We start from the raw sequence: 24609 nt of genomic DNA, 5'->3' as shown, positions 1-24609 counted from the left end.
TGGAAGAGGTAGGAGTTAAACTCCTTTCTCCCTGATCCTAAAGCCCTATGTTTTGATCATATATATTTGAAGAAATGCTGTTTTTAAAATAAGTTTAATAAGGCATAAAAGGGGTGTAGGAAGGTGAAATGAACAGCTCTGCCCAAGAGCAAGCAGATAATTCACTAAAATAGTTAGTGATCTTTGCGTTTTGTTGAGCATTCATTTACTCAGTTATCCAAAGAGCCAGACAATGTTCACTGAGCATATTCTATGTGCCAGGCATTTTACTGGAAACCAGGAGGATGATGGACAACTAGTATGATATTACTTGCTTTGTAGGGATGGGATATCATGTTCCCAAGCAATGGAACTCCCAGCAACTCTCCAGTTGGGATCAGGAGCTAGGAAGAAAGAGGAAAAGCAGGTGTCCCAGAAGTACGAGGGCTGCCCTAAGTGAGACTGCAACGTGTTGGGAGGCGTGGCTGAGGAAGCCACGCTTGAGCTGCCCTAGGGGTCCTGAAGCAGAGGCCAAACAGAGAGAGGGTGCAAGAGCTACCAGGCAGAAGATAGAATACATCGGAAGACTCAAGGCAGGGAAGCAGTTGGGAATGGGAAGGTTGGGAAAAGGGGAAATGGGGAGGAAGGTGAGGCTGGGCAAGGTGGAGGTGGGTGGTCACAGGAAAGCAAGCCAAGTTAGGGGTTAGGCATGTTAGTCTGGACCAGAGCTTCTCAAACTAGCTGCAGGAAACAAAAACACCATCTGCTCCCCTGCTCCCTCATATACCAACACTTCTGTAAATTAAAAATTGGAACAAGCAAAGATAGACACAATTACAACATAAACAGGATTCAACAGACTTAAAATTGCTCTGTCATATTGCCATATTTTGTACTTGTCTTCTTGTGGACCAGTTACTGTTTGCAAACTGGTATCGGGCAAAGGCTATTCTTTGAGAAGCACAACTTACAGCCTCAGGGAGCTACTGTATCTGTTTCTGGAAAGACAAGCAACGTTCCTCCAGGGGGCATCAGGGCAGAGACAGTGCCATGGAGAGCAATCTGACGAGTCTGGGGAATGGCCGAGTATAGGGTAGGTGGGCCAAAAGGCTGAGAAGTGAGGCTGGCAAGCAGACGAAGGTCTTGGAGGCTTTCTCAGCTTTGGTGAAGAGATGAGCAGTAAGAACTTTGCTGAGCAGACCCTAAATAGCAGCAGCAGTTGCCACAGTTATTGCTCTTTAAGTGTAGTGAAGTAGACACGGGCAGCTCTCAGTGTAAGAACTGCCATGGTTTGCCCATCTGATTGCCAACCTCAGCATCGTCCCTCCACCAAAAGTAGAGAAGGAAGGAAGGGAGGAAGGAAGGGGAAAAAAAAACCCATCTGATTAGATCAATACTTAAAAGTCAAAGACCACCCTCTCAGTTCAGTTCAGTTCAGTCACTCAGTCGTGTCCGACTCTTTGAGACCCCATGAATTGCAGCACACCAGGCCTCCTGTCCATTACCAACTCCCAGAGTTCACTCAAACTCATGTCCATCGAGTTGGTGATGCCATCCAGACATCTCATCCTCTGTCATCCCCTTCTCCTCCTGCTCCCAATCCCTCCCAGCATCAGAGGCTTTTCCAATGAGTCAACTCTTCGCATGAGGTAGCCAAAGTACTGGAGTCTCAGCTTCAGCATCAGTTATTCCAAAGAACACCCAAGACTGATCTCCTTTAGGATGGACTGGTTGGATCTCCTTGCAGTCCAAGGGACTCTCAGGAGTCTTCTTCAACACCACAGTTCAAAAGCATCAATTCTTTGGGGCTCAGCTTTCTTCACAGTCCAACTCTCACATCCATACATGACCACTGGAAAAACCATAGCCTTGACTAGACAGACCTTTGTTGGCAAAGTAATGTCTCTGCTTTTGAATATGCTATCTAGGTTGGTCATAACTTTCCTTCCAAGGAGTAAAGCGTCTTTTAATTTCATGGCTGCGGTCACCATCTGCAGTGATTTGGGAGCCATAGTTAGGTAAAAAAGAAGAAATGCAATCTTAGAAATGCAATCACTTTAACCAGCAGGATTGGCCTGTACTTCATACCATTTGATGCAATCTCAGGTATTAGAAATATTCATTTAATCATCCCAGGTGTATTAAGAGTTCCTCCAGAAAAGAAAAGAAAATCCTAAATTTAATAGAAATGATTTCCATTTCCAAGCCCTGGGTACAGATGTTTTTCACACTACATTTACAAATGAGAATACTGGGGCACAGGGCAATTCCTTAGAGTCCCGGAATTCACACAACTAAATAAACGGCAGATACCAGATTCCAGCACAGAGCCTGCCATTGCTCCCAGTTGTCCACACAGCCCTGGGCTCTCCCGCACTGCCAGGACAGTGGGGTGGGAGAGGAGGGGCCTGGTGGGCTCAATGGCAGGTCCAAGAGCCCCAGGGTAGTACGGGGAAGGCTTCTGGGGAAATATTCTGTGTCACTAACATATTTCCCTTAGCTGGGCCACTGGTGGCCATGGGGTGGGGTTCACAAGCAGTGACAAGGAAGCTTTTTAAATGTTGGGTTGGAGCAGAACTAGAAGACAACCTAAATGCCTGCTTTAGGGAAACAGTGAAATACAAAGGAAAGATGATAGAGAAGGGGTGTAAGGGCTGTAAAACTAGGTTGTTTAAAAATTACCCAGCAGACCTTTCAAAGGAAAATGTGACATTGCCTTAAAATTGCTAGAGTAACACTTCATTGAGCATGAACCCGTGCCTTACTCTGTTTATCTTGTTTGGTTTAATCTTCACCATGACCCTAGGAAGAGAAGGCAATGGCAGCCCACTCCAGTTCTCTTGCCTGGAGAATCCCTTGGATGGAGGAGCCTGGTGGACTGCAGTCCATGGGGTTGCTAAGAGTTGGACACGACTGAGCGACTTCACTTTGACTTTTCACTCTCATGCATTGGAGAAGGAAATGGCAACCCACTCCAGTATTCTTGCCTGGAGAATCCCAGGGACAGGGAGCCTGATGAGCTGCTGTCTATGGGGTCGCACAGAGTCGGACATGACTGAAGTGACTTAGCAGCCGTAGCAGTAGCAGCATGACCCTAGGATGTAGGTTTGAGTACAGTCTTCCCGTGGTATCTAGGAAGGATTGGTCACAGAAACCCCTGCAGACACTGAAATCCAAAGATGTTCAAGTTTCTTATATAAAAAGGAATAGTACAATTGGCCCTCCATAACTGTGGGTTCCACATGTGTATATTCAGAAGGCTGATGGTATTCCCATTATACAGATGAAAAAACGGAGGTCCAGGAAAGTTAAGTGAGTTGCTCAGAGTCCCAGAGCTAGTAAATGGAGAATCCCAAATTTGAACCAGGTTACCAGACTCCAGGGCCTAAACTCTCAAACTCAGCATGGCCTGTCTCTCATGCTGATGAGAGACTGCAAGCCTTGGCCAGTGAAGTGGAGGCTAGACTATCTTCGGAAAGAAGCTGGGGAAGTCCCTGGATTGCCTGACGCTGGGAGTGCTGGTCACTGTGTGTCTGAAGTGAGAGTCCTCCTTCCGGCACCAAATAAATGGAGATCCCATGGCGCCTCCTGAACGGCCTTGGATAGATCATCTGGGTGGACTCGGGGGTGAGGTTTCCATTTCTTTTCACGGGACTCCTCATCCAGTGTTCAGCAGCTGAAGGCAGAGCATGTTCTGCACGGGTGGATTTCCTTTTCTAGAGGCATTGCCGCAGCACCACAGCCCTATTCAGTGCACATACTCAACTTGGTTGAGAGTAATTTGATCTTGGCACAGTGATATCTATGCTCCTGACCGTCAGCATCATGGCAGTGGGAACCATCCAGGACAAATCCAAAGAAGCAATCAGGGTCAGACAGAGCTCTGAAACACCACCTTTGCTCTCACCTAAAAAAAGACTCTCAGAGGGGACCTTTCAATGGAGGGGGCCACCAACATTACCTTCAGTTGCAACGAATCATTCCAGAGGTCTCCCTGAAAACTCCCTGAAAAACTGACAGTTGCTTGGGCTGAAAAGATGGCCATCCTGATGTTAGGAGAAAATATTTGATAGTAAATCAGTAAAGTCTTGGTCTTCTTGAAGCTGATATTGTAGAAGGGAGAAAAACATTAAGAGAGCAAATTCATAATATGTGAAACAATTACTAATTGTGGTAAATTTGGGGAAGGAAATAAAGTGGAGGATGAGTCAGAGAATAACGGGGTGAGTGAATCAGTCACAGTCCAGGTGGGAGACACTCAAACTGGGTGAAGAAGGAGAGACAGTTACAAAGATGTGGGCAAGACTGGATGAAGAAGAAGGCTGTGGGATATTGACACCATGGCTAAAAACAGTCTGGCATCGTTTCTGTCCACAGCCTGAAGTGGTACGGGGAGAAGACAGTTACCAGAACCTGGAACAAGACATCATTTGAGAGCATGATCAATAGGCGGTGCGATCTTTGGAAGCAGAACTGGCACCACCACCTTCGATGGCCCAGCAGAGGGGGAGGGGGGATAATAAACAAGATCTGATATCAGAAACTTCACTTCCAAGATGAATTTCCATGAATGTGAGGCTTGACAAAGGCAGTTTAGGGAGAAGAGATGACCAAGCACAGAGAAGAAATAGCTCACAACTTCACTGTAATCCTGTAATAAACCATTCTTCAAGAGCAGTTGCTTGGGAGTCACCTGGGATTTGGCTAATTTAAAAAGTTTTTTGCAAAAACCACTACAATATTATAAAGTAATTAACCTCCAACTAAAATAAGTAAATTTAAAAAAAAAAGTTTTTTTGCATATCAGACCAGCAAAGAAGCTCTTGTCAAGCCAGAGGGAGGTGGTCTCTAAACCTTGAACAATGACCTTGGGCAGGCCACTGTATTTCCAGGCCTCAGTTTCCTCATTTGTACATGAGGGCTGTAGTCTTAATGGTTTTTAGGTACCAGGCAAGGCTGTACAGAAGAAGCAGCCCAGGCTTTGAAGCCAAGGTAGTATGAGTTCAAGTTTCACTCTACTCCTGGCTAGACAATCTTGGCCATGCCGTATATCTGGGCCTCAGCTTCACTGTCTGTCAAACAGGTGTGGCAGTGTCTACCCAGGCCAATCATGACGCTTAAATGGAACATGTAAAACCAGCAGTGTTTTGTGCAAAGAATAGGAGCTCCATGCATATCTATTGCTGTCCTTCAAGGTGATGTCACAAGGGCCAAGAGAGCAGACTCCAAGGTAGACAGTATTGGTTTGAAATCAACTCTACCACTTTCTGCTCCGGGATCTTGGGAAAATCATTTAACCTTTTTAAGCCTCTGCTTCCACATCTTTAAAAGAGGAAAGAAAAGATATTGCCTGCCCTTAAGGATTGTTGCCAGAATCAAATGAAATAATGTATGTTTTCTACTTTGAATATCTTCCCCATCACCAATCGACATCCCTTCAGCTGTAATATTTTGCTGCTGTACATAACATTCCAAAGAGCTTTCCAATATGTTCTGTGTGAGATTGTCTCAATATGTTTAGTTCAAACAAAGTTACATGGGGTTGGTTAAATATGGTATCATCAGACTTTTCGATATAATTAAATTGAACCCATAAGCCTGAAGCCTGCCTTGCTTTGGCCTGGGTGACATGCATTCAAGACGGTGGACGGTGTGCCCAGCAAAGACAGCACCAGAAGAGAAGCCTCTGCATGTGCGTCAGACCCTCAGAGGCCGCCCACCAAAGGGCAGTGGCCACCAGCCTTCCAGCCTCAGTGTACTGTCCTCACTGCTTTTCAGCCCCCTGGTGAGGCATGGTGTGAAGCAAAAGAGACAGTAGCGACTAAGAAGGGAGCTGCTAATTTAAACGAATGGCTTTGGCAAAATGAGCCACTCTGGAAAGCTCTGGGGGAGATAATGGTGGCTTCCGTTCAGAGGCTGGGTCAGGAAGCTTGTTTATTGCACTCTAAGGCCAAGCATCGCTATAGCAACAAATGGCTTAGCAACAGTGTTGAACAGACTGCTTATTTGAAAGAGTCTACATAATAGGAATTATTGGGTTCTTTCTGGAAAGGATAACAGAAGGAACTTTTCCTCCCCTTATCTTAAATATGAGGACATCTGAAGGAAAATTCTTTTTCTAGAGCTACAGACTAGGAGGAGGGAAAAGACTAGTAGACTTTGTGCAAAAATACCAGCAGCATCGTCCTATGTGGAGAAACTACTGGTGATCTGATCTCTGGCTTTCCTTTGGGGACACTTTTCTGAGTCTTCTGGGATAGTTTTGGTTTTGTAACTGCGGAAAATTTACATTAAAAATGATATATTGACTAGGTAAGGACATAAGCCTGGGAATATTAGAAAACCCAGGATTAATATGAGAGACTTTGCTAGTGGCCCCAAAGAGGGTTGCCCTGGCCTTGGGGAAGGAATGGCCCACATAGAACACCACTGGCCCCTGGTGTGGGGTGCCCTGGCTTTGACTCTGGGCAAGCATCCCAGGGGTTAGTGTGTGACAGGTTAACGCTTTGCTGTGGAGAGAATTTGAATCCTGCTGTCCTTGGAATGGAGTAAGGGAGCCCAGCTCTCCCTTCATCACCACTCTGCAGCACATATGGGGCAAGTCTCCTAAGATTAAAATGGTTATTTCATTGCAAAAAGTGGCCATCGAGGAGTAGGGAAAAAAGTCAGTCATCAATGTGTGATATGACAGTTTACCCAGGAAAACATGACTAGAGGGACGTAACGTTTGAAAGACAGCCCCATACTCTGCTGATATTCATTTTTATATTGTGAATTTGGTAATTTGTGAAGATCTTAAGATGTTTCTCTCTAAAATGGTTTTTCTGGTGATCAATGTAATTGTGGGATGGGAGCAGGGTATTGAGGGGGCAGGGAATTTCAGAAGTGAAAAGTCTAAGGCAGTAAAACGTTCCACATGCATTTATTGAGCTCTTTTTGTATACTAGGCATTTGTTTTAAGGAACTCATAGTTATGCAGTAAATATTTAAGCAACAAAAAGGGGCTTCTCTGGTGGCTCAGTGGTAAAGAATCTGTTTGCCAATGCAGGGAGTGAGAGTTCTATCCCTGGGTCAGGAAGATTCCCCAGAGGAGGAAATGGCAACACTCTCCAGTATTCTTGCCTGGAAGATCCCATGGATGGACAGAGGAGCCTGGCGGGCTATAGTCCATAGGGTCACAAGAGAGTCATACAGGACTTAGCAACTAAACAGCAATAATAAATATGCCATATTATGCTCATAAACAGTATAACATGATGGTGAAGGGTAGCAGAATATGCCACCCCAAATTACGGCTTTTTGGCATAAGGATTATTTTGAACCGATTATTTTGAGAAACTGCAGACTCAAGAGAAGCTCTTAAACAGAGTAGTAATCCCTTATGTAAGGACATTAACATTTATAGAAAGGATATCTCTATTTGTAGACATCCCCTTCTTTGTACGAGGAAGAAGAAAAAAGTGAAGTCGCTCAGTTGTGTCCAACTCTTTGCAACCCCATGGACTGTAACCCACCAGACTCCTCCGCCCATGGAATTTTTAGGCAACAGTACTAAAGTGGGTTTCCATTTCCTTCTCCAGGGGATCTTCCTGACCCAGGGATCGAACTCAGGTCTCCCACACTGCAGGGAGATGCTTTACCATCTGAGCCACTAGGGAATCCCAAGGATGACGCTAAATCAGAAAAAAATATGGTCAATGAAGAAGGCACTGACTTAAATCTTCATAGCAAATCTCACTCTTATTTACTGTGCCTTTCCTGGGAGCCTCCCTTAACCAGCCTCCCTGTCTTTCTTTTGTCTTTGGGTAAGCTGGTATTTAGAGTGGAGGCTTGGGCCATCTCAGGGAGCTACTCAGCTAGTGTACTATAGCCCACCAGGCTTCTCTGTCCATGGGGATTCTCAGGGCAAGAACACTGGCTGGCGTGGTTTGCCATGCCCTCCTCCAGGGGATCGTCCCAACCCAGGGATCAAACCCAGTTCTCCCACATTGCAGGCGGATTCTTTTACCATCTGAGCCACCAGGAAAGCCCATATACAAGGTATAAGTTCAGTTCAGTTCAGTTCAGTTCAGTCGCTCACTCGTGTCCGACTCTTTGCGACCCCATGAATCGCAGCACACCAGGCCTCCCTGTCCATCACCAACTCCCAGAGTTCACTCAGACTCATGTCCATCGAGTCCGTGATGCCATCCAGCCATCTCATCCTCTGTCATCCTCTTCTCCTCCTGCCCCCAATCCCTCCCAGCATCAAAGTCTTTTCCAATGAGTCACCTCTTCGCATGAGGTGGTCAAAGTACTGGAGCTTCAGCTTTAGCATCAGTCCTTCCAAAGAAATCCCAGGGCTGATCTCCTTCAGAATGGACTGATTGGATCTCCTTGCAGTCCAAGGGACTCTCAAGAGTCTTCTCCAACACCACAGTTCAAAAGCATCAATTCTTCGGCGCTCAGCCTTCTTCGCAGTCCAACTCTCACATCCATACACATGTTGTTGAAAACAAAAGAATTGCTGGGAATGTAAATTGATACAGTCACTATGGAGAACAGTATAGAGGTTCCTTAAGAAACTAAAAATAGAACTACCGTTTGATCCAGAAATCCCTCTACTGGGAATACACCTTGAGAAAACCATAATTCAAAAAGACACATACACTCCAATGTTCATTGCAACACTATTTACAGTAGCCAGGACCTGGAACCAGCCAGAATGTTCACTGACAGATGAATGGATAAAGAAGACGTGATATACATGATACACAATGGAATACTGTTGTTGTTCAGTGGCTAAGTCATGTCTGTTTCTTTGCAACCCCATGGACTGTAGCACAGCAGGCTTCCCTGTCCCCCATTATCTCCCAGGGTTTGCTCAGATTCATGTCTATTGAGTTGGTGATGCTATCTAGACAATCACCCTCTGCCGCCTCCTTCTGCCTTCAATATTTCCCAGCATCAGGGTCAATGGAATACTAAGTGCTAAGCTGCTAAGTGAAGTCGCTCAGTCGTGTCCAACTCTTCGCGACCCCGTGGACTGTAGGCCACCAGGCTCCTCCTTCCATGGGATTCTCCAGGCAAGAATACTGGAGTGGGTTGCCATTTCCTTCTCCAGGGGATCTTCCCGACCCAGGGATTGAACCTAGGTCTCCCGCATCACAGGCAGATGCTTTACCCTCTGAGCCACCAGGGAAGTCCCAGCATCAGGGTCAATGGAATATTACTCAGCCATAAAAAGGAGCAATATTGGGTTATTTGTGGAGATGTGAATGGACCTAGAGTCTGTCATACAGAGTGAGGTAAGTCAGAAAGACACAAATACCATGTGTTTGTGTGTGTGTATGTGTGTGTGTGTTAGTCACTCAGTCGTATCCGACTCTTTGCAGTCCCATGGACTGTGGCCTACCAGGCCCCTCTGACCATGGAATTCACCAGGCAAGAACACTGGAGTCAGTTACCATTCCCTTCTCCAGGGGATCTTCCCAACCTGGGGATGGAACACGGGTTTCCTGCATTGCAGGCAGATTCTTTAGGATCTGAGCCATTGTATCTAGGAAAATGGTACTGATGAACCTATTTGCAGGGCAGGAATAGAGACAGAGATGTAGAGGACAGACAGGTGGGCGTGGGGGAGATGAGTTGGGAGGTTGGGATTGATGTGTAAAGTACACAGCTAGTGGGAACCTGCTGTAAAGCACAAAGAGCTCAGCTCCATGCTCAGTGGTGCTCTAGGGAGGTGGGGTGGGGGATTTGGTGGGAGAGAGGTCCGAAAGGGCAGTGTGAAAACAAAGAGGGCAGCAGACTCTAAATGGAGTTACTTATGCTGAGTCCCAAGTCCCCAGACTGAGACTTAATACAATCATGGTTTTGATTCCCACAGAAGAGGAATCTTAAACTAGATGGTCAGGAATCACCTGATTGGCACTAGTGGGGTGATCTGCCCGAGAGACCCCTGCCAGCACCTAAAGGAAAGTAACCGTACGGTAACCAACCCACTTCTTTACCTAGTATAGCATCCTTGCTCCTCCTCTCTTCTCCCTATAAAAGTCTTTCGTCTTGTACAGCTCCTCAGAGCTCCTTTCTATCTGCTGGCTCAGATGCTGCCTGGTTCATGAATTGCTGAATAAAGCCAGTGGAGCTTTAAAATTACTCAGTTGAATTTTGTTTTCTAACAATGTTACTATACTTCTGTTTGTTTTCCTCTTGTAATAAAATCTGTCTTTATATTGTTGTGCTTAGTTGCTCAGTTTGTATATGCTCTTTGCAACCCTGTGGACTGTAGCCCACCAGGCTCCTCTGTCCATGGCAATTCTCCAGGTAAGAGCTGGAGTGGATTGCCATGCCCTCCTCCAGGGGATCTTCCCAATCCAGGGATCGAAGCCAGGTGTCCCACATTGCAGATGCATTCTTTACCGTCTGAGCCACCAGGGAAGCCCGTCTTTATATTACAGGGAGTTTTAGCCAAGAACTTAAAAGAGTAGAGGGAAAATTCTTTTCCTTCTCCTACAGTGACTGAGAACCACCCACATGTTTGGGTTCATCTTAGTCCAGTTCTGCAAACAACCGGCTGTGAGACCTTGAGCCCTTGGCTCAGCTAACAGAAATAAGTTGCGTGGCCAGGATTCGAATCCATGCATGTATGATCCCAGCTTCCCTGGTGGTTCAGACTGTAAAGAGTCTGCCTGCCAATTCAGGGAACATGGGTTCACTCTGGGTAATCTCCTAGAGAAGAAAACGACAATCCATTCCAGAATTCTCGCCTGGGAAATCCCATGGACGGAGGAGCCTGGCAGGTTACAGTCCATGGGGTCACAAAAGAGTCAGACATGACTGAGTGACCTGCACTTTCATGTATGATCCCAGACTTCTGGATTCCTTAAATCTAAAGGAAGGACTTGCTGCTCTCTGGCATGTGCGCAGGCTCCTCAGCTCCATCTGGTATCTACCTGTCTCGCTCCAACTGCAATTCTGGCTAGGTGTTGTTCCTCCCACAGCCTTCTGTGTCTCAGAATCCAGACTTTGGGACATTTTGTTTTCTTGGGTCCTCCTTCTTGTCTCCATGTTTAACTTTGTGGGAGCCATGAATAAAAGAGGAACCAGATATGATTTATTAATTCCTAACCTACGATCATGCCCAGAGGCTTGTAGGCACATGCTGTAAATCACAAAGAATAATAATAACAATAAAAAAGAGTTCTCTGTTGAAAGCTGCCTTAAGGGACATCTGTCAGCCTGTCAGGGACCCCCAGAGAGCCAACTTCCTCCCTCCTTATTCCAGAATAAACTGCAGGAAGAGAAATCTGTAAGTGACAGGAGCTTTGAGGCAGATGGAAAGAAATTCATAGCTTTATCCACCTTCTTGGCTAGCCATGTCACTTTGACACTTTTTTCCTACAAAATAAGGAATTTATATACCAATGGACCAAGTCCTTTGCATAGATGATCAAAGGCAATATTCAAACAACCCAATGAAGTAAATACTCAAGGAATCCTTACTTTCCCCAGGAGGACATGAGCACAACTCTAAAAGGATAAAAAGGATAACTCTAGAATGCACAGCTTATAAACTGATGAGCGAAGATAGAAGTCCAAAGGCACATGGTTTTGAAGCCTGTGCTTTTTTAACCATACTAGACGCTTCTAAATCCTTCTTGAAAATTCATCTTGAGCATTCTGATATCTGGAGGTCTTCGAGACCACTCCGCAACTTGGAGTGGGGACTTCAGGGACTTCAGCTCCCTGGCCAGAGACGGAGGCCAGGTCGTGGAGGTGCCAGCAGGAGAGCCCAGCCACTAGACCAAAGGCTGGTCACAAGGCCCCGGGCCTTTTGGCTTTGCCAAAAAGAATCCCTACAAAAATGAAAAGTGGTGAAACTAGGAAAGTGTTTATTGGGAGGAAAAGGAGTATAGTATGTGTGGATAGACATACAAGCGAGCTCAAAGAGCGGGTTCCTGAGTCACCCCTTGCGGCGATTGAAATCACTCACAGGGGGAGTTTCTTCTGGGTTTCCTTTGGCCAATCATTTCAATTTGCCTGGTTCACGGTCCATATTTGGTGCATCTCAGGATCCTCCCACGTGCACACACACGTCTCTTAGCCAAGAGGGATTCTACCACAAAAGCCTGTGTGTAGCCTGGACTAATTAGCATCACTCTCTTTTGACATCCAAGGAGCCTTTCTGCATGTGTGTGGTCAGGGAGGTCTCCTGACTGCAAGATGAGGAATATGTGGTCTGGGGAGGGTCCAGCCTCCTCTCCTACTTCTCCTGTTGCTCTTATCTTAGAGTTCTGGTCCACAGGGAATGAATCTCCAATCCCTTTACCCTGGGAGTAGGGCTTTTACCTCCTGCCTCAAATCCAACAAAAATCCCAAACCCGTGGTCCCGGGGTAAGAGAGAATTAGGTCAGTGAGAATACATTGCCCTGGCTCCCTTCCACAGGAGGCTGATGAAAGTTTCTTATTCACTCAGCAAAGTCTCCCCGGCTCCCACCCTGAGCCAGGCACTGGACTCCTCACTGAGCGTCAGGACAAGGCCGAAGCTTCAACAGTCTAGCAGGAAAGAAAAACAAGGAAACAAATACAACGAGCATTTTAGGGTCTTCTCAAGAAGTTGAAGGTACATTGAGAGTACACAGGGGAGATGAATTTGGGGTAAATAACCCCAAGGGATCTCAGAGACACTGCAGCGGACTAATAGGCATAGACCCTGCCCACTTCCCAGCTGAGTGATCTCAAGCCCAACACTAAACCTCTCTGAGCCACAGTTTTCCTCAGATGTTAATTGGGGATAATGCTATTTTGCAAGGTTCTAACAATTAAATGAGATAATAGATCCTGCCCCTGTTCTTCCCACCATATCTCACTCATCACCAAGTCCATGCGGATTCTACCCCTTAAATGCTCTTTGATTTCATTACCATCTCTCTGAAACCATTTAGAAAAAAGATTTTTTTTATTTTTTGGCCATTCCTCATACAGCATGGGCTTCCCAGGTGGCTCAGGGGTAAAGAACCCACCTGCCAATCCAGGAGACATAAGAGACGTGGGTTCGATCCCTGAGTTGGGAAGATCCTCTGGAGGAGGGCATGGAAACCCACTCTAGTATTCTTGCTTGGAGAATCCAATGGACAGAGGAGCCTGGCAGGCTACAGCCGTAGGGTCGCAAAGATTCGGGCACGACTAAAAGCGACTTAGCACGCACACAGCATGTAAGATCTCAGTTCCCCGACAACGGGTCTAACCCGTGCCCCTGGAGTCGAAGTGCAGAATCTTCACCACTGGACGCCACCATTTTAAACAAGGTATTGCCAACTGTCACATGGACTATCCCACTAACTCCTAACTGGACTTCCAAGCCTATTTGTCTCCTCTTTCAACCTGCTCCCCATCAGGAAGCCAGGGTCATCTTTCCAAACCACAAATATGATGCTATCAACCAGCATCATTCCCGCCCTCTACCTGGGAGCCCTTAGTGGCTTCCCACAGGTGTCAGGAGAGATGCTGTCCCTCCACACGCCCTCCATGGCCTGGCCTCTGCCCCCTCCTCCCATCTCCTCTTGCCTAGGCATCCCCTTGCTCCCAGCACTCCAGCCTTGCTGGACATTCCTTCAAACCCTCTCGTGTACTAGGATTGTCTTCTGATCCTGAACGTGCTGTTGCCTCTGCCCGGAATGCCCTTCTCTCCCTCTGATCTTAGCCCAAGTGTCCCTACCCCAGGGACATTCTCCCTGAAAGCTGCCTCAACCACATCACACGCCCTGTATGACAGTGCCTAATTAAACTGTGCCATTTGTGAGTTCTAGCCTGTTTCTCCCTCCAGACTGTGAACTGTCCGTGTCTACGTGCAGACCAGCGAGAGACCTGTCAGTTTGGGCTCACTGCTATATGACTGACACAGAAGAGATACATAGGAAAGATTTGCTGCATGAACAAACACATGATACTCGGTAAGTTTTCCAAAAAATGTGTTTCTTTTTCTTTGCTTAAGAGTTCTTACACATGCAATTCAAAAAAGTAGCTCTTGCTTTGTGGTTTGTTTAATGAAATAAAGGATCTGTCAAGAGTCCTCAACAGTGCATACTCCCAGAATTTTCCCCTGTACAAGGGATGGCCAGCAGAGGGCCCCACAGGAGCAGTTACTGAAGGCAGGCCAGTGAAAATGGAGCTAGCGGGAGGCAGCAGACCCTGTCCCAAATCTGTCTATCCTTGATCACCAACAGGTTGCACAAGGCAATGGGACTCTGGCCAACCATGTCCAAAATCCTTTTGATCTAGACTCAAGAAATATAGGAAGACCCAGAGCAAGAGATCGGAGGCCAGTATAAATCATTTTAACACAGATTCACTTCTTGCTGCTTGATTTGTTAGTTTCACGGTGAAGAATTTGTAATCAAGAGTTCGCCCTGTTGGGCAGAATCATGCATGAGTGTTAGGGGAGATCTGCTTTCTTTGGGGGCCACTTTTCACTTGCCAGTCAGTAGTTTTATTTCCATTTTAATTTTCAGATCATCTGCCCCCACCCCCGCCCCCCAGCAACAGCCTGTGGTTTGGAATTCATGGCTCTGTTGTGTGTTTATGCACTATGCTTGCTTGTAATTGACAAATTTAAATTCTGGTCATATTTCATTTATTACAGAGACCCAGGGAAAAATCCTCGGTGAAAACCTAATTACAGCGAAAATGCCACAAGGTAATTGCTGTGAAAGAACTCCTGCAGCAACAGGGCTGAATATTTCATCCACCCATAAAATGATTATGCTGACAAGATTCTGAAAAATAATAAAATCTGTTTAATAAAAAAGAAGCAAAAAAATCAGTGTTTTTACACACAAAGTATTAAAACATCCTTCATTTTGGACAGATCCGAAGTCATTTGATTTTTATTCAAATGATGATCCACAGCCAAGAGAGTTCTTTCATAAGAGACAAGTTTCGTAATTCTCCCCACACCACATGAGGCTGCTGCGAAGCTTTCAGGCCTGTTGCCTTCTAGAACCACCATGAGTGTGCTTTTCATTGCTCTCTTGGAACTTTGGTCTATGCACCAGAATGAATCAGAAAGCACACAAAACTGAGAATACTCAGTGTTTAGAGTCTGTGGCTCATCCCCTGTCTCCTTGGCCACCACAGGAACTGCCCCTCATTCCGGGGCCTTTAGAAGCCGCAAAGGTGTGACTTCTGCTGCCAGAGCTTTGCTGAGGGCCCAGGACCCTGGCAGGTATAATGCACACCCTGGTTTCTCTGAGTCTAAGGATTCCACTGTAGCAGGCCAACTCCTTCATTCAGTCACTGGACAAAGATCGTTTGTGCCCTCATTATGTTCCAGGAATTGTGCTAGGCACAGGCTATGATGATAAGAGATGAGTAGACAAGAGTAAACAAGATGATAGCTTCTTGCCCTTATAAAAGAGATACAGCAATAGCGAAAGAGGCCCACCCCAATGGAACTAAAAAGTAAGCAGAAACTTAAAAAATTAAAATTAAAAACATAAAATTCCAAATGAAATCAAGTATTGCATAGAAACATATAAGGGCCTGGGAGAGATGATGGGGTGATACTAGAGGACAGCGATGGCTTCTCTGAACCTAAAGTATGAAGAGAAACCACTATGGGAGGGTCAGAAGGAAACAACTGCAAAACCGCTGTGGGTATGTTTTAGGAATGAAAGAAGAGTGAGGCAAAGGGAGACTGGAACTCACATGGGCTTATAGATCAGGTCAGGAACTCTGTGTTTCTCCTGAAGTGGACCATAGGAAACCACTGGAGGGCTTTGAGCAGGAGATGACATGACCTCATCTACATTTAAAAGGCACATCCAGCTGCCGGGTGTAGAGCAAGCAGATCCTGGGGGCAGGAGCAGCAGTGGGAAGTCAGTAGGGATGTTACAGCAGGCGGCACAGGGAGAGGATGGTGGTCTCCAAGACCAGGGGAATGGCAGCAGAGCTAGCAGTAGGGAGTTGTTTTATTTTTTTAGCACAACACGTTACACATAAAGATGTAAATCCAGGAGTTAAAACTCTACACTTTCACTGCAGGGCGCAAGGGTTCGATTGAACTAAGGAACTAAGATCCTGCAAGGTGCACCCCCAAAAGAGTAAATATTAAAGAAAAGAAAATCATGTAAAATCTCAGACTTTGGGACTGGAGTTTGCAAGTGAAACTGGAAGCAGATAACAAAAAGGCTGGGAAAGAGAAGAAATAAAGACCTAAATTAAGAAGAGCCTGAAGCTGGACTACCCATCCCCTTTTTCCTACCTCCAAGAATCAAGCAGCACTGTGCGTCTCTGTTTGCTGTGCGAGGGGGCCTTACGTGGACATGATATCTGGCTGAAGATTATATACGTACACGTATGTATATATATAGTTGCTGTTGTTTAGTTGCTCAGTAGTGTCCGACTCTGCGACCCCATGGACAGTAGCCCTCCATGCTCCTTTGTCCACAGGGTTTCCCAGGCAAGAATACTGGAGTGGGTTGCCACTTCCTTCTCCAGTATATATATATAGTGACTGAATTCTGTCATCAGTGCCAAAATAAGTTTCAACTATGATCACACATTTGATATAGGTAAAAGGTATACCTATCTGATACAGGTAAAAAATGTTCAATGAAGCCATAAGTCATATTCCTTGAAATATGGTCCACAGTTCACCTAGATTAAAATGAAAGAGGAGGGATCTAAAATGCAGATATAGGGAGCCCTACCTTAGATTCATAGGTTCCCAGGTGGCAAGGTGGTAAAGAATAAATAAGTAAATGCAAAGAAAATAAATCACCCATAAATCTCACAATTCAGGGATAATCATTAACATTTAGGTGTTTATTTTCCACACTTGTTCTTAAGCACATACGATGTTGTTCGGTCACTCAGTCGTGTCTGACTCTTTGGAGCCCAAGGACTGCAGCACACCAGAGTTCCCTGTCCTTCACCTTCTCCAAGCATTTACTCAAACTCATGTCCATTGAGTCAGTGATGCCATCCAACCATCTCATCCTCTTCTCCTCCTGCCCTCAGTCTTTCCCAGCATCAGGGTCTTTCCAATGAGTTGGCTCTTGGCATCAGGTGGCTAAATTATTGGAGCTTCAGCTTCAGCCCTTCCAATGAATAATCAGGTTTGTTTTCCTTTAGAATTGACTGGTTTGATCTCCTTGCAGTCCAAGGGACTCTCAAGAGTCTTCTCTAACACCACAGTTCAAAAGCATCAATTCTTCTGCACTCAGCCTTCTTTACAGTTCAACTCTCACATTCATACATGACCACTGGAAAAACCATAGCTTTGACTAGACAGACCTTTGTAGCAAAGTAATGTCTCTGTTTTTTAATACACTGTCTAGGTTTGTCTTTGCTTTTCTTCCAAGGAGAAAATCTTTTTTTTTTTTTCCAACTTTCGAACACTTTAATCAACAGAATGGAAGCATACAAATGAATTTCAAAATGAAATCAATGCACCCAAGAGGGAGATCTAACATGAGAGTACCTACAGCTCACAATGAGAAACTGGTCAGAGGGAAGAAGGCCAGAGTCCAAAGCAGAGAGTGAGGAGGGATGTGTAGGAGAGGAAGGGCCCTGGGACCGGAATATCAAGACGTGCTCAGCTGACATCTTCAACTTCCAGACACCCCAAGGCCTTAGTTGGTGGTTTGGGACAAACTTGGTATTTGGTCACAAAGAGCAGCAGTAGAGATCGGCTGTATCTGGAATGGGGAGGGAGGTGAGACATCTGGGGAGACTGCAGACAGTCTATGATAAAGCAGAGGAAAGTATGAGGGCATGGGTGCTAATAAGCCTCTGTGTCTCCTTACGATGGGCGCCAACCAAACCGCAGCAATGTACTATGAAAAATGACCCAAGTCACTACTTTAGTGGCAGATATGAAGTAGCTACAGGAAACTTCTGCAGAAAAGGTCCAGCTTATATGGAGAAAAATACGCATTCAAGCGCTGGATCATCTATAGCGCCACATTCAGAGCTGGTGGAGGAAAGGAGCTCTTTCTGGGTGACTTGCAGAAGGCCATCTTTTCTTCACAGAGAGGACTGAAGCATTCAGTTCTTTATAAAGTTCTGTTAGCCTTCATCTTGTCTGTTTTGCCTTGTATTTGGAAGCGTCCCTGGGCTCACTGCTGGGATTGCTCCAATCGTCAGCTTCAGCTGTGCTCTTGTAATGGCGCCATGTGGACTTGTTAAAAGCCGGAAGTCTCAAATGCTTCACTTGAAAGGGCCTTCAAATAAATGACCGCATCAGTAACCACGCCTTCCATAGATCAATGAGCAAGTGTCTTTCAATTTCATAGCAGCTGTCACTATCCACAATGATTTGGGAGTCCAAGAAAATAAAATCTGTCACTGTTTCCATTGTGGTCCCATCTATTTGCCATGAAGTGATTGGACTGGATGCCATGATCTTCGTTTTTTGAATGTTCAGTTTTAAGCAAGCTTTTTAACTCTCCTCTTTCACCTTCATCAAGAGGCTCTTTAATTTCTCTTCACTTTCTGCCGTAAGGGTGGTGTCATCTGCCTATCTGAAGTTACTGATATTTCACATATATATTTTTTTCATTTAAAATGTGAGCATGCACTTAGATTCTATTGTCGTTGACTTTATGAACATAATGTATTTTTTTTCATAAAGGCACTCATCTGTCATTTCTTGGCTGGCTGATGAGGGTGAGGTGTGGGAGTTGGGGGCAATGCCTAGAGGGAGAAACATCTGATCAGGATCTATGTTTTTAATAAACAACGGAAGTATTGTTGGGAGATGGAGAGCTGACATGATAGAATTAGAAACATCTTATGTAAGGACAGAGAAGGTTTCCTCTGATTGGCGGATCTCTGAAAATAAATACAACGTGTGTCATGAATATGCCCTTGCTGGATGAAGGCATTTCCTAAAAAGCCAAGTGCAAAGAGTTTTCAGGCAAACAGGCATAGCAAGCAACTGTTATGCTTGCAAAAATAGCACCGTGTTGAATACTGACAGCTTTTGTCCATCTGCTTTCTCAAAAACGCAGCCTCTTTCTTGCATTGTAAGAATGTTGAAGGGAAGAAGAAGCCAAGTTCTGGCACAGTAAGTGTATGCATTTTTAAATTTTAGACATCAAGTTGGAAAGCCTCAGTATTTTCTTGGCTTCCATACCTACTGAATCTATAGTCCTTCAGACTGTTTGCTTTGCTTTTCAAGGTTGAAGTGTTTGGGGCATAACGTTGCCAGATTTAGCAAATAAAAGTGCATAATTTCCAGTTAAATTTCATTCTTAGATAAATTTTTAATATAATTATCTGCCAAATAATATTCAGGACATACTTACAATAATAAAATTATCTGAAATTGTTTAACTGAAATTCAAATGTAACTGGATGTCCCATATTTTATTGGCAACTCTATTTGGATAACTGCCTATTTCAGAGGAAAATGTTGGCACAGAACTTTAATTTCTTTTTTCCCCAGCTTAATTGAGATATAGTTGCATATAACATTATGTAAGTTTAAAGTGTACAGTGTGATATTTGATACATGTATATATTGTGAATTGGGGGCAGGAGGAGAAGGGGACAACAGAGGATGAGATGGCTGGATGGCATCACCGACTCGATGGACATGAGTCCAAGTGAACTCCGGGAGTTGGTGATGGACAGGGAGGCCTGGCGCGCTGCGATTCATGGGGTCGCAAAGAGTCGGCCACGACTGAGCCACTGAACTGAACTGAACTGATAAATTGTGAAATGTTTATGACAGTCAGGCTAGTTGGCTCATTCTTCAGTTCCCATGATGACCATTTTGTTGTTGTGATGGGGAGAACATGAAATCCCCCCTCTCTTTCAAGAACACAACGTGGTATTATTGCTCAGCTATAGTCACAATGCTGTACACTGGGTCCCTGGAACTTAAAACTTGTACCTCTTGACCGAATCTTCCCATATTCCCCACCACTCAGCCTCTGGTAATCACCGTTCTACATTCCATTAGATTCCATGTATAAGTGACAGCATAGCATATTCATCTTTCTCTAAAAGATGAATTATGCTCATTTCACTGAGTATAGCATCCTCAAAGTCCATTTCTGCTGTCACAGACAGCAGGATTTTTACATAAAATAATTTCTTAATTAGAAATCAAAATATTTTAGTTAATGCAGTGAGCTCTGTGTCTTTTGGTAATAACTTCTTCCTGGTATGCAGCAAAGTGACTCAGCTAGATATATATATATTTTTGTTGTTGTTGTTGCTGGAATATAATTGCTTTACAAGGTTGTGTTGGCTTGTGCTATACCGGTGTGAATCAGCTATATGTACACATGTGCTAAGTCACTTCAGTCGTGTCTGACTCTGCAACCCCATGGACTATAGCCTGTCAGACTCTCCGTGGGATTCTTCAGGCAAGAATATGGGAGTGGGTTGCCATGCCCTTCTTCAATATGTACACATATATCCCAATAACTTCTTTCTAAAGTTTGGAAGTGTTTCTTTCAGAGAAAAGAAAATGACTGTGTCCATGTAACCTCAGCTGCTTATAGAAGACAGAAGGCAGGAACCCCTACCTCCACTTTAGGCTACCAGAGGCAGAAGCCATGCACTGTCTTCCTTCCTTAATTTGGTTGGCCTTGAGGAAAGCATTGGCTCTTCTAATGCACGAGAATGTCCTTGATCTTTTGGACACTGGCCACGCTCCTCGGGTAATGATCTGAGCCTGCCACATCTGCGTACACAGGAATTGTATAAAACAATATTCAGAAAGGAGTTGATGCTCCAGCAAGAAGTCAGCCCTCAGAACAGAGACCAGCACTTGTAATTTACAGTGAACAGGGGGAGGATGGGAATGGCAGCTCTGAGAGCAAGGGGAAGACAGGAGATAATTTACTCAATTTGTTTTCCTAGAAATGGAGACTTTACGTCAAGAATTTGTAATAAAACTAACTGAGGCACTCACACCCGGCTCCATAAAATGCTTAATCACCTTGTTGTTCTATAACAGCTCTTCTCTTGATGGAGGAATATGCCAGCTTTTTAATCTCCCTTATTTGATTAACAATAGCAAACAACAGCAACCTGTGTTGGGTTTCAGTAAATATTGGATCTACAAACTTATTAAGGAAGATAGATTTATTTTAGGGCCTCATCTATAATGGTCTCAAGGCTTAAGTAGCACATCATGCTTTTAAAGTTTTATGTTATAAGGTGGGGGGAGAATCTATAGCTACTTGAGGAGGAAAAGCACATCAGTAGGTAGTCATCATTGTTCCAAGACATTTTTGTGGAGGAAAATATATTACTGCCGTCTATCTTTTTCTGAATCCGGATATCTTTTTTCCTTTTTTAGCATTAATTTAAAAGAAACACAAAGCTAATTCTTTTTTTAAATAAAAGGTTTAATGATGATCTTTCCCCAAGTTTGAATCTACTCATAAGAAGTGATCAACACTATGGTGGGTAGAAGGTCTTTAAATTTACTTGAAAGTCCTGTGAACAGAATCCTAGTCCACAGGTGTCTGAGCTGAAGCAGGTACTGCAAACACTTACTGCACCCTGTGAATGAGTGGATTCAGTGTTTGGGACAATGGGGGCCCCGAGACACCACTTCCTACTCAGCACCAGCCCCCATCGCTCCTTGATTTTCATCACTGTCAGCCTTAACTCTATCTCAGCCTGCCTATGTTTTTTACCCTCCTTCTCGTAAACACCTTCTTTTCTCTTGCTGTTGTCTTTGTGGAGTTTCCAAACACACATCTGAATTCATGCAGGTCTGAGGTGAAGTTTTCATTAAACTGCATCAATTAAGGAGAGGCAAAAAGACACATCCAGGAAGATATTTGTTAAGGTAGTTTTATCCTGAAATTATTATGATCTTCCTTCCTTTTCTTCTTTCCTTTTGATGTTGAATTATCTCTGCTTGTATAGATTAGTGTAAGTTATTTTTGTTTTATTAATGTCCCTCATTCAGAGGTCACTCCATATTTATATGTTTCTGTTTGTATTTGTGTGTGTGTTCACATTCAATGATCTGTGAAGCCCATGACAGTATGGATCTCTGATGTATTTGTTTACATCATGTATCAAGAGATGGTATCCTGGTCCAGGAAACAATTTGGTTCAGCGAAAAGCAGAGAAGGTTCTGGAATCTCACAGACAGGATCTGTGCTTGAGACTAAATCTGGTTCTTATGGCCCCTGAGCATGCACTAAGCTCAAGCTTCACTTTCTATACAACCAGGAAGGAAATGGCAACCCACTCCAGTATTCTTGCCTGGAGAATCCCATGGACAGAGGAGCTTGGTAGGTTACAGTCCACGGGGTCACAAAGAGTCGGATACGACTCAGTGACTTCACTTCAGGGTGATAACAGCTACCTGAGAGAGTTTCAGAAGATGAAAGCTTCTAACAATGTGCTAAGTTGCTTCAGTCATGTCTGACTCTTTGAGACCCCATGGACTGTAGCCTGCCAGGCTCCTCTGTCCATGGGATTCTCCAGGCAAGAATACTGGGGCGTGTTTCCAGGCCCTCCTCCAGGGGCTCTTCCTCACCCAGGGATCAAACCTGAGTCTCATGTCTCCAGCATTGGCAGATGGATTCTTTACCACTAGCGCCACCTGGGGAGCCTCTAAAAGAATGTTTATTTTCTGAGCTTCCGTGCCTCTTTGTCCCCCTTTTCACCACTTGGAGAAATAGATCTAAAAATGCTCAGCACATATATCAGAAATAAGAAAATGCAAGACTCTGACACTAGCAAGTGTCCACAGTTAAAATGGTGAGTTAGGGAAGCACTGGCAGAGAGTTTGAAATTGCAGAACTGGGTAGGGTTAATTCTGGAAAAGGCCTTCCAGGATTAAGGTTTGAAGATACCCATAGCAAGTTGAGGAGAAGGCAATGGCACCCCACTCCAGTACTCTTGCCTGGAAAATCCCATGGATGGAGGAGCCTGGTGGGCTACAGTCCATGGGGTCTCGAAGAGTCCGACACAACTGAGCGACTTCACTTTCACTCTTCACTGTCATGCATTGGAGAAGGAAATGGCAACCCACTCCAGTGTTCTTGCCTGGAGAATCCCAGGGAAGGGGGAGCCTGGTGGGCTGTTGCCTATGGGGTCGCACAGAGTCAGACACGACTGAAGTGACTTAGCGACAGCAGCAGCATAGCAAGTTGAGTATGAAGTCTTTTTTTTCTTTAATATAGTTGAGGTGTAGTTGATTTACAATATTATATTAGTTTCAGATGTACAACATAGGATTCAGTATTGTTACAGATTGTACTCTACTTAAAATTATTACAAAGTAATGGCTATATTTCTCTGTGCTGTGTTCTTGTCGCTTATTTATTTTATGAATAGTAGTCTGTATCTCTTAATCCCATACCCCTATTTTGCCCCACCCCTCTTCCCCTTTTCCCACTAGTAACCACTAGTTCGTTCTTCGTATCTGTGAGTCTGTTGCTGTCTTGTTACATACATTTGTTTGCTTTCTTTTTTTTAGATTCCACAGAATGGAGAAGTCTTCAGGGATGGATGGTATGTTGGACAGCAGCTACTATTATGTTCAGCAATGTGTGGGACATATACTACTAAGGATCTGAGAGCTGTTTTATATGGTACAGAGGCATTAAACAATGTGTAATCACACTGTTAGTTATTCCCCATCCAACTCTTTCAGTTCTTCTGACTACATCAAGAAGAAAGTCTCAGTTTGTACTAGACTAACTTTAATATTTCTCTAATATTAACACATTTTAACAAACAGATCAGGTTTCAGGATTAGGGTCATCAAGAAGTAAAATGTCTAGATGATTGTTTTATTTACACGGTCTTCATTTTTCCTATTTCCTCTGCTTCACTTTTACTCCATACTAAATTATCATAATAAACTCCATGATATTAAAAAAATTAAGTAATTTAAATGTCAAAGTAAATTTATAATATTAAAGTAATAAAACAGGTGTTACACAGCTAGGGCAAGCAATTGTAACAGCAGCCCAATAAGGAGTGATATTTAGAAAAACTGATTGGGCCCATTTCTCTCACTAGGAAACAGATGAGGAAACTGAGATTCAGAGAAAATAAGTTACTCTTTTCCAAGATGGCATAGCTTCCTCTCCTTAGGACTGAAGCTCAGAAGCTCAGTCCTTCTACGCCCTTCCTCATCTAACTCTGCACCAGACAACAAATTCTAGTGTTAAAATGAAGGTGGTGAAAAACTAAAGTGTTCATTGCACAGTCCTGTCCTATTCTTTGTGACCCCCAAGGACTGTAGCCCACCACGTTCCTCTGTCTATGGAATTCTCCAGGCAAGAATACAGGAATAGGTAGCCATCGTCTTCTGCAGGGGATCTGCCTGACCCAGGAATCAAATCCCGGTGTCCTGCAATGCAGGCAGATGGTTTACCATCTGAGCCACCAGGTCGGATATAAAATAAAAACAGACTGTGTGTTGCAAGTTGCTGGGAACCCACTGGTTCAAGAGGCTGCTAAGTGCAAATAAGGAAGCTTTAGAGAAGGTGGACTTGTGTAGAATCGGAATCTGAAGTTCATCAAGTCTAAGGCAATTCCTGAGGGCACCAAGAAAAATCTTTGAGTCACTCAAAGGCAATGGTGCCAGAAAATCCTCTTGGAATCCAGCAGAGATGGCTTGAATCCCAACTTCTCTACTTGGCAAGAGACCAG

This window comes from Oryx dammah, unplaced genomic scaffold (genome assembly GCF_014754425.2).
Source record: "Oryx dammah isolate SB20612 unplaced genomic scaffold, SCBI_Odam_1.1 HiC_scaffold_20, whole genome shotgun sequence".
In the NCBI taxonomy this organism is placed as follows: Eukaryota; Metazoa; Chordata; class Mammalia; order Artiodactyla; family Bovidae; genus Oryx; species Oryx dammah.
The sequence above is the reverse complement of the archived record's forward strand: the minus strand, read 5'-3'. Positions refer to the sequence as shown.